At 46.8% G+C, this 8,393-nt stretch overlaps 1 non-coding gene across 1 annotated transcript; it reads left to right on the forward strand.

Moving 5' to 3' along the window:
• Nucleotides 1-5,822: 5,822 nt before the first annotated feature.
• On the forward strand, nucleotides 5,823-5,895 carry trnat-ugu (transfer RNA threonine (anticodon UGU)). The gene has a single exon. It is a non-coding gene; the product is annotated as a tRNA-Thr (tRNA).
• The last annotated feature ends 2,498 nt before the right edge of the window (nucleotides 5,896-8,393 follow it).

Raw genomic sequence — 8,393 nt, forward strand, 5'->3', positions numbered from 1 at the left:
TCATGTCACATTCCAAGCAATCAACTGTGACAGGGGTCAGAGGCACCGACAGACATTTCTGTAGCCAACAGAGAGATATCAGAATGGTGTATCGCTTCACTGGATCAAGCATCCACGATAGCTTGGAGAGGGTGCAGAATATTCTCAAAGGTGAGCGAGAACAGCAGCAGGTCACTGTACACATTGGAACCAACAACATAAGGAGAGAAAAGAATGAGGTTCTGAGGAGACAACATCAGAAGTTAAGCAGGAATTTAAAAAGGAGTGGGTGTACTCCCAACGCCACGAGCTAGTGAGGGTTGGAATGGGAGGATAGAACAGATGAATGTGGAGCTGAGGAGGAGAGAATGATTCATATTTTTGGATCATTGGGATCTCTTCTCGGGTCGAAGTGGCCTGTATAAGAAGGATCAATTGTATCTGAATTGGAAGGGGACTAACTGTTGGAGAGATTTGCTAGAGCTGCTAGGATTTTAAATTAGTACAGTGGGGGTGGGGAAGGGGACCCAGGGAGACAGTGAGAAAACAGATCAGTGTGAGACTGGTACAGTTGTGGAAAGGAATCAATCAAACAGTCAGGGCAGGCAGGAACAAAGCGGAGAATGGGGTGGGACAGATTCATTAAACAGCACTTATTTCAATGCAAGGGGGATGACAGGTAAGGCAGATGAACTGAGGGCATGGTTGGGAACAGTTACATAGACATGACTCAGGGATTAACAGGGCTGGCAGCTTAATGTTCCAGGGCCTGGATGCTGTAGGAAGGATAGAAAGGGGGGCAAGAGAGGAGGGGGAGTAGTGTTCTTAATTAGGGATAATATTATGGCTGTACTTGGGAGGATATTCCTGGGAATACAACTGAGAAATAAGAAAGGGACAATCACCTTACTGGGATTGACCCCCGAACAGTCAACGGGAAATTGAGAACCAAATTTGTAAGGAGGTCTCAGTTATCCATAAGAATAATAGGGTGGTAATGAAAGGGGCTTTTAACTTTCCAAACATAGACTGGGACTGCCATAGTGTTAAGGGCTTAGATGGAGAGGAATTTGTTACATTTTCTGATTCAGTATGTGGATGTCCCTGTAAGGAAGGAGCAAAACCTAAGCTACATTTGGGAAATAAAACAGGCCAGGTGACTGAGGTGTCAGTGGGGGAGCACTTTGGAGACGGTGACCTTAATTCTATTAGTTTTAACATAGTGATGGAAAAGGATAGACTGGATCTAAAAGTTAAAGTTCTAAACTAGAGGAAGGCTAATTTTGACAGTATCAGGCGAGAACTTTCAAAAGTTTATTGGGGGTGGAAGTTCGCAGGTAAGGGGGTGGCTGGAAAATGGGAAGCTTTCAAAAATGAGATAATGAGAGTCCAGGTATGCTCCATTAGGGTGAAGGGCAAGGCTGGTCGGTGTAAGGAATGCTGGATGGCTATAATAATTGAGGTTCTGGTCAAGAGAAAGAAGGAAGCATACATCAGGTTTAGACAGCAGGGATTGAGTGAGTCCCTAGAAGAGTATAAGGGCAGCAGGAGTATACTTAAGAGGGAAATCAGGAAGGCAACAAGGGGACATGAGACAGCTTTGGCAAATAAAGTTAAGCAGAATCCAAAGGGATTCTACAAATACATTAAGGAGTGACTAGGGAGAGAATTGGGCCCCTCGAAGATCAGCAAGCCTACCCATGTGTGGAGACTGCAGGAGATGGAGGAGATACTGAACAAGTGTTTTGTATCAGTGTTTACTGTGGAGGTTGATATGGAAGGTGTAGAACTTGGAGAAATAAATAGCAGCAGCTTGAAAAATGCCCATTTCACACAGGAGGTGATGCTGGACGTCTTAAAACGCATAAATCCCTGGGACTGAGTTCCACACTACGATATTCAGAGTGTACAATCCCTCTGAGCTTTGTGCCATCTGCAGACTTTGAAAATATTGCAACACAAGATCCACATCATTAATTGACATCGGGAGAAGTGAGTGCCTCAATACTGACCCCTAGGGGCCCTCACTGCATACTGTCCTTGAGTCTGAAGAGCATCCATTGGCCAGTAGACTCCGTTGTTAGATAACAAAGTGTGGAGCTGGATGAACACAGCAGGCCAAGCAGCATCTCAGGAGTACAAAAGCTGACATTTCGGGCCTAGACCCTTCATCAGAGAAAGGGGGATGGGGAGAGGGTTCTGGAATAAATAGGGAGAGAGCGGGAGGTGAACCCCTCTCTGATGAAGGGTCTAGGCCCGAAACGTCAGCTTTTGTGCTCCTGAGATGCTGCTTGGCCTGCTGTGTTCATCCAGCTCCACACTTTGTTATCTCGGATTCTCCAGCATCTGCAGTTCCCATTATCACAGGCACTGTTGTTATGTTCCTTTCACAGCGAGACCAATACGTAGAGGAAGTGCACCCCCTACTGCTGAGAGACTCCCAACAACTGGATTAGAACACCACTCAGAGTGCACTCTTCTTTCTCCTTTGGAAGCTCAGAAGGCCCGAAAGCCAGATTCAAATATCTTTTTTTAAAAAAAAGGCTCTTGCACAGGATGACGCTGGCGTTTATCACTCTTCTCCCCATCGCCCAGCATCAAATGTAGACCAGACAAGGATAGCAGTTTATAAAGGGAACTGCAGATGCTGGAGAATCCAAGATAACAAAGTGTGGAGCTGGATGAACACAGCAGGCCAAGCAGCATCTCAGGAGCTCTTTCCCTAAAGGGCATTAGTGAGCCAGACGTGTGTTTCCCTGCCAATCTCCACTTAATACCAGATATTTTATTTCAGCAATACCAACCTCAGGGAATCTCTCTCCCATTGCAACTCTCTTGTCCACCTATCTTCTTTACTCTCCATCTTCGGTCCGCCTCCCCCTCTCTCCCTATTTATTCCAGTTCCCTCCCCCCATCCCCCTCTCTGATGAAGGGTCTAGGCCCGAAACGTCAGCTTTTGTGCTCCTGAGATGCTGCTTGGCCTGCTGTGTTCATCCAGCCTCACATTTTATTATCTTGGAATCTCCAGCATCTGCAGTTCCCATTATCTCTGATACTATTTTAACCTCACTGCGAAGCCTCTTCCAGGGATGCCTAACCTGAAGAAGTTACCCTCCTCCCTCCGGACCAACCTCAGGGAATCTCTCTCCCATTGCAACTCTCTTGTCCACCTATCTTCTTTACTCTCCATCTTCGGTCCGCCTCCCCCTCTCTCCCTATTTATTCCAGTTCCCTCCCCCCATCCCCCTCTCTGATGAAGGGTCTAGGCCCGAAACGTCAGCTTTTGTGCTCCTGAGATGCTGCTTGGCCTGCTGTGTTCATCCAGCCTCACATTTTATTATCTTGGAATCTCCAGCATCTGCAGTTCCCATTATCTCTCATCTCTATTTTATTTCAGCATTGGGTTTCGAACCTTGGTCCCCAAAACATTACACAGTTCTCTGGATAATGCCACTATTTCACGATACAAGGTGCCACACCAAAGGCTGCTACATAAGATGAATTTGCACAGTATCACAGGTAATGTACTGGCATGGATAGAGGATTGGTTGACCAGTAGAAAGCAAAGAGTAGGAATAAATGGGTGTTTTTCTGGTTGGCGGCCAGTGGCTAGTGGTGTGCCTCAGGGATCAGTGTTGGGACCGTAACTGTTTACAATTTACATAGATGATTTGGAGTTGGGGACGAAGTGTGGCATGTCAAAATATGCAGTTGACACTGAGCTGAGTGGTAGAGCAAAGTGTGCAGAATACACTGAAATTCTGCAGAGGGATATAGATTGACTGAGTAAGTGGGCAAAGGCCTGGCAGATGGAGTACAATGTTGATAACTGTGAGGTCATCCATTTTGGTAGGAATAAAAAGAAAATGGACTATGCTTTAAACAGTAAAAAATTGCAGAACGCTGCTGTGCAGAGGGACTTGGGTGTCCTTGTGCATGAATCGCTGACGGTAGGATTGCAGGTGCAGCAGGTAATTAAAAAGGTGAATGGAATTTTGTCTGCCATTGCTCGAGGGATGGAGGTTAAAAACAGGGAGGCTCTGCTGCAGCTGTATACGGTCCTGGCGAGGCCACACCTGGAGTACTGTGTGCAGTTTTGGTCTCCTTACTTGAGAAGAGATATACCAGCACTGGAGGGGGTACAGAGGAGATTCACTCGGTTGATTCCAGAGTTGAGAGGATTGGATTGTGAGGAGAGATCAAGTAGACTGGGATTGTACTCATTGGAATTCAGAAGAATGGGGGGAGATCATATAGAAACATATAAGATTACGAAGGGAAGAGATAAAGTGGAGGCAGGGAGGTTGTTTCCGCAAGCAGGTGACAATAGGACCAGAGATCATCACCTCAAAGTAAAGGGAAGCAGATGTAGGACTGAGGTCAGGAGGAACTTCTTCACCCAAAGGGTTGTGAATCTGTGGAATTCCCTGCCCAGTGAAGCGGTTGAAGTTATCTCACTGAATGTTTTTAAGGCAAGGCTAGACAAATTTTTGAACAGGAAAGGAATTAAGAGTTATGGTGAGTCTCAAAAAGATCAGCCATGATCTTATTAAATGGCGGGGCAGGCTCGAGGGGCTGGATGGCCTACTCCTGCTCCTAGTTCTTATGTTATCAATACAATACCAGTAGGTGACTGCCTCTGCTTCCATCAAGAGCATTCAATGGTTAGCATTGCTGCCTCACAGCACGAGAAGCCCAGATGCAGCCTCAGGCAACTCTGTGTGTGGAGTTTACACATCATCCCCAAATCTGTTCGGGTTTCCTCTGGTTTTCCTCGAACAACCCGAACACATTTAGGGGGCTTGGCCGTGCTGAATTGCCCACAGTATCTCAGGTGGGAAATTCAGGGATGGAGCAGGAGGTGGGTCAGAGTGGGATGTGCCTCAATGGGCCGAACAGCCTGCATCCAAACTGCCGGCAAACTTGATCACTGAGAGCCCCCGCCTTTTCCAGTGCAGTCCAAAGCTTGAATCATGATAAAAGAGGATCCAACGTCCTCTCCAACGCAAGGCAAAACAGGAACATCCTCTGCTCTTACTGAATAAATGAACGATTTTATTGTCACATGTATTTCGCAGGGAAACATACAGTGAAAATCTTACCCATGTGCCATTTTGCAGAGTTTAAGAATAACTCTGAAAGTAAAATGACGCGTCTTTAAGGGGGTCCATAACTCTTCCTCCTCTGCCAATGCCAGACCCAATGTCGCTCCTCAGGTGCCATCTTTAACCACCGGGCCTGCCTCACCAACATAGCAGCTGGGACTGGGTCCTATGCTCACGATCCACCAGCCACTACTTCAAAACCGCTGCCATATGACATAATCTGAGAGGAAGGAGTCACCCACTTAAGGTAGAATTAAGATGGGACTTCTTTTTTCGGAGGACAGTGAAACTGTGGAAGGGATGTCGAGGCCAGGCCATTCAAGGTCAGGGGAGGCAGATTTTTTATCAGGAAGGGAATCGAAGGCTTATAGGGGAAAACCAGGAAAGGAGAGATGAGGATTATTAGATTAGCCAAAATCCCATTCACTGACCAAGCTGGCATGATGGGCTGAATGGTCTCGTCCTGGTCCGACAAGTTATGAAGGATCTGAGACAGAGATAGAAGGAGAAAGTTAAACCCGGAAATCAGGGAGCGATGGCGAAGAGAGTTAGAGAGGTGCCTTGGGAAAGAGGTGTGACATGATGGATGGAGACACTCCCATGTTGCTATTGGCAGAGAACCAATGAAGAGACCAAGACAGGTACGTCAGGGTCAGTAACCATGTCAATGTTCAACTGGGCCCCCACCCTATTCCTCTCACACACATGTGCTGGAGGAACAAGCACACTAATATGTCTGGCTCCATAGCTCAGTGGTTCGAGCACTGGTCTTGTAAACCAGGGGTCGTGAGTTTCAGTCTCACTGGGGTCTTTCTCTGCTTTTGATAGTTGGTCAGTTTGCAACATTTTACATTCTCTTCTCAAACAACTCTCACACTCATCCTCAAACATCTCACTCCCCCATAATTGTCAAGACCAAACCCTGCACATGCTGCAAATCCCGCTCGTACGCAGACAGTGCTGCGCAGACCCCATCAGCATCTGTGGACAGAGAAACAGAGTTTCTTACCATCACCCTTCATCGCAACTCTCTCCTCCTCTAATTCTCCCTCTATTACCCTCCTCTCTCCTACATTCATCCCTGCCTCTCCTCCCTCACTCTTTTCATTTCACTCTCTCTATCTCCACAAACCATTTCTGCCTCTCTCTCTCTTTCACTGTACAATTCCTTTCCTGCGAATCTTATTCAATGGGCCAGACTAGCCTGATGGGCTGAATGGACTCCTTCTGCTCCCATTTTCTCAACTTCCCTGAAAAGTTCTTCTGATTCCATTCCCTGCTGCTGCTGCCCTCCCCATTCATGAGACCTTCAGCTTCAAAACACAAAATGCAACAAAATCTGGACAATATCCAGGCTTAGGCTGGCAAATGGCAACTGACATTCGCGCTACACAAATGCCAGGCTATGCCCATCACCAATAGGAGACAATCTAATCATCACGTCTTGACATTCAATGGTGTTACCATCACTGACTCCCTCGCAATCAACATCCAGGTGTTATCACTGACCAGAAACTCAACAGGGACCCACCAAATAAACACAGCGGCTACAAGAGCAGGTCAGAGGCTGGGAATCCTGCAGCGAGTAACTCCTGTCCTGACTCCCCCCAAAGCCTGTCCCACCATCGACAAGGCACAAGTCAGGAGGGGGCTGGAATACTCCCCACTTGCCCTGGATGGGGGCAGCTCCCACAACACTCAAGAAGCTCAACACCATCCAGGACAGAGCAGCCCCCGCTCGATTGGCACCATATTCACAAGCATTCAGCATGGCCCTGGATGGGACTGTCATTGGCGCAGTGGCATTATCCCCCAGGCTAGTAGCTTGGTGAATAAGGTAATGTTCTAGGGACCTAAATTCAAATCCTGCTGGATCTGACGGTGAGATTCAACCTATAAAATGGAATTAAAATGCAAACGAGGGCCCTCAAGCAATTGCTGTTTACCTGAAGTACTTCAGCAAAAGTAACTGCTAACATTTCTGAAGAAGGGTCTCGCCTTGAAATGTCAGCCTTCCTGCTCTTCTGATGCTCCTTGGCCTGCGTGTTCGTCCAGCTGTACACCTTGTTCTCTCTGCTAACATTACCCAGTCCAGTCTACATTTACCTCCAGACTCTCACTCGCTCTTCCTTTTTATTTATCTTCTCTCACTTTCTCATTTTCGATTTCTCTCTCTCTCTCTGATATATGTTATTTATTTTAAAACACCTGCAAAGCCATCATATTGAATTACCCAATAGGTGAGTCTGTTTAAAACATTTTAACACATTACAAGTAACGAATTTGACATGGAAGCTAAAAGCTGATATATGTTTGTGTACAAACCCACAGTGTACAGGCTGGCCATGGCAGTGTTCTAGAGCATTAATCAGTCTCTGGGCAATTTGGATGATGAATGGTGGCTGTCAAGAAATGAATTTTTCTTAAAAACTCCCTCCCCCCACCAACGCTCAGTCGCAGCAGTGTGTACCATCTACAAGATGCTCTGCAGAGATTCACCAAAGATCCTCAGGCAGCACCTTCCAAACCCACGACCCACTTCCATCCAGAACGACAAGGGGCAGTAGATACATGGGAACACCAGCCCCCTGCAAGTTCCCCTCCGCTCCCCATCCTGACTTGGGAATATATCACCGTTCATTCAGTGTCGCTGGGTCAGAATCCAGGAATTGCCTACCTAAGGGGCACTGTGGGTCAACCCACAACATATGGACTGCAGCGGTTCAAGAAGGCAGCTGACCCTCACCTTCTCAAGGGGGGGGGGGCAACTAGGGACAGGGCAATAAATGTGTCTCAGCAGGCGACGCCCAATCCCGTGGGTGAACAGAAAGAACTGTGACAGTGCCTGATGGGAAAATTGACAGCATTTTTGACTGATTGAGAAGAGGCCAGCCCCTGACGTGAACATTAACACTTGAGGAGGAGCGTCAAAGAGTCTTTCTAGAGTTTTCCTTCTCTTCCACAGGAATGTTAGCCATTTGAGATCCTAGAAAAGGTGAGGGAGGCAGGGTTTTCAATGAGATGGATTTGCAGCTGTTTTAAATTTAGCAATATATACCAGAGAGAGAGAGAGAGAGAGATAGAGCGAGAGAGAGAGAAATAGAAAATGAGCAAGTGAGAGAAGATAAATAGAAAAAAGAGAGAGAATGTGAAAAGTTGAGTGAAGAAAATGTGCGAAAGACAGTGAGGCAAACAGTCATGGTCCAGGTGGGTAGGAGCTAAGATTTGAAATCTTGTGGAAAGACAGCATTTGAAAACCTAACTGTCCACTTCGATCATGGAGAATCGTGAATAAATATCTACAGTTGG

Source organism: Stegostoma tigrinum, chromosome 41 (genome assembly GCF_030684315.1).
Source record: "Stegostoma tigrinum isolate sSteTig4 chromosome 41, sSteTig4.hap1, whole genome shotgun sequence".
Taxonomy (NCBI): Eukaryota; Metazoa; Chordata; class Chondrichthyes; order Orectolobiformes; family Stegostomatidae; genus Stegostoma; species Stegostoma tigrinum.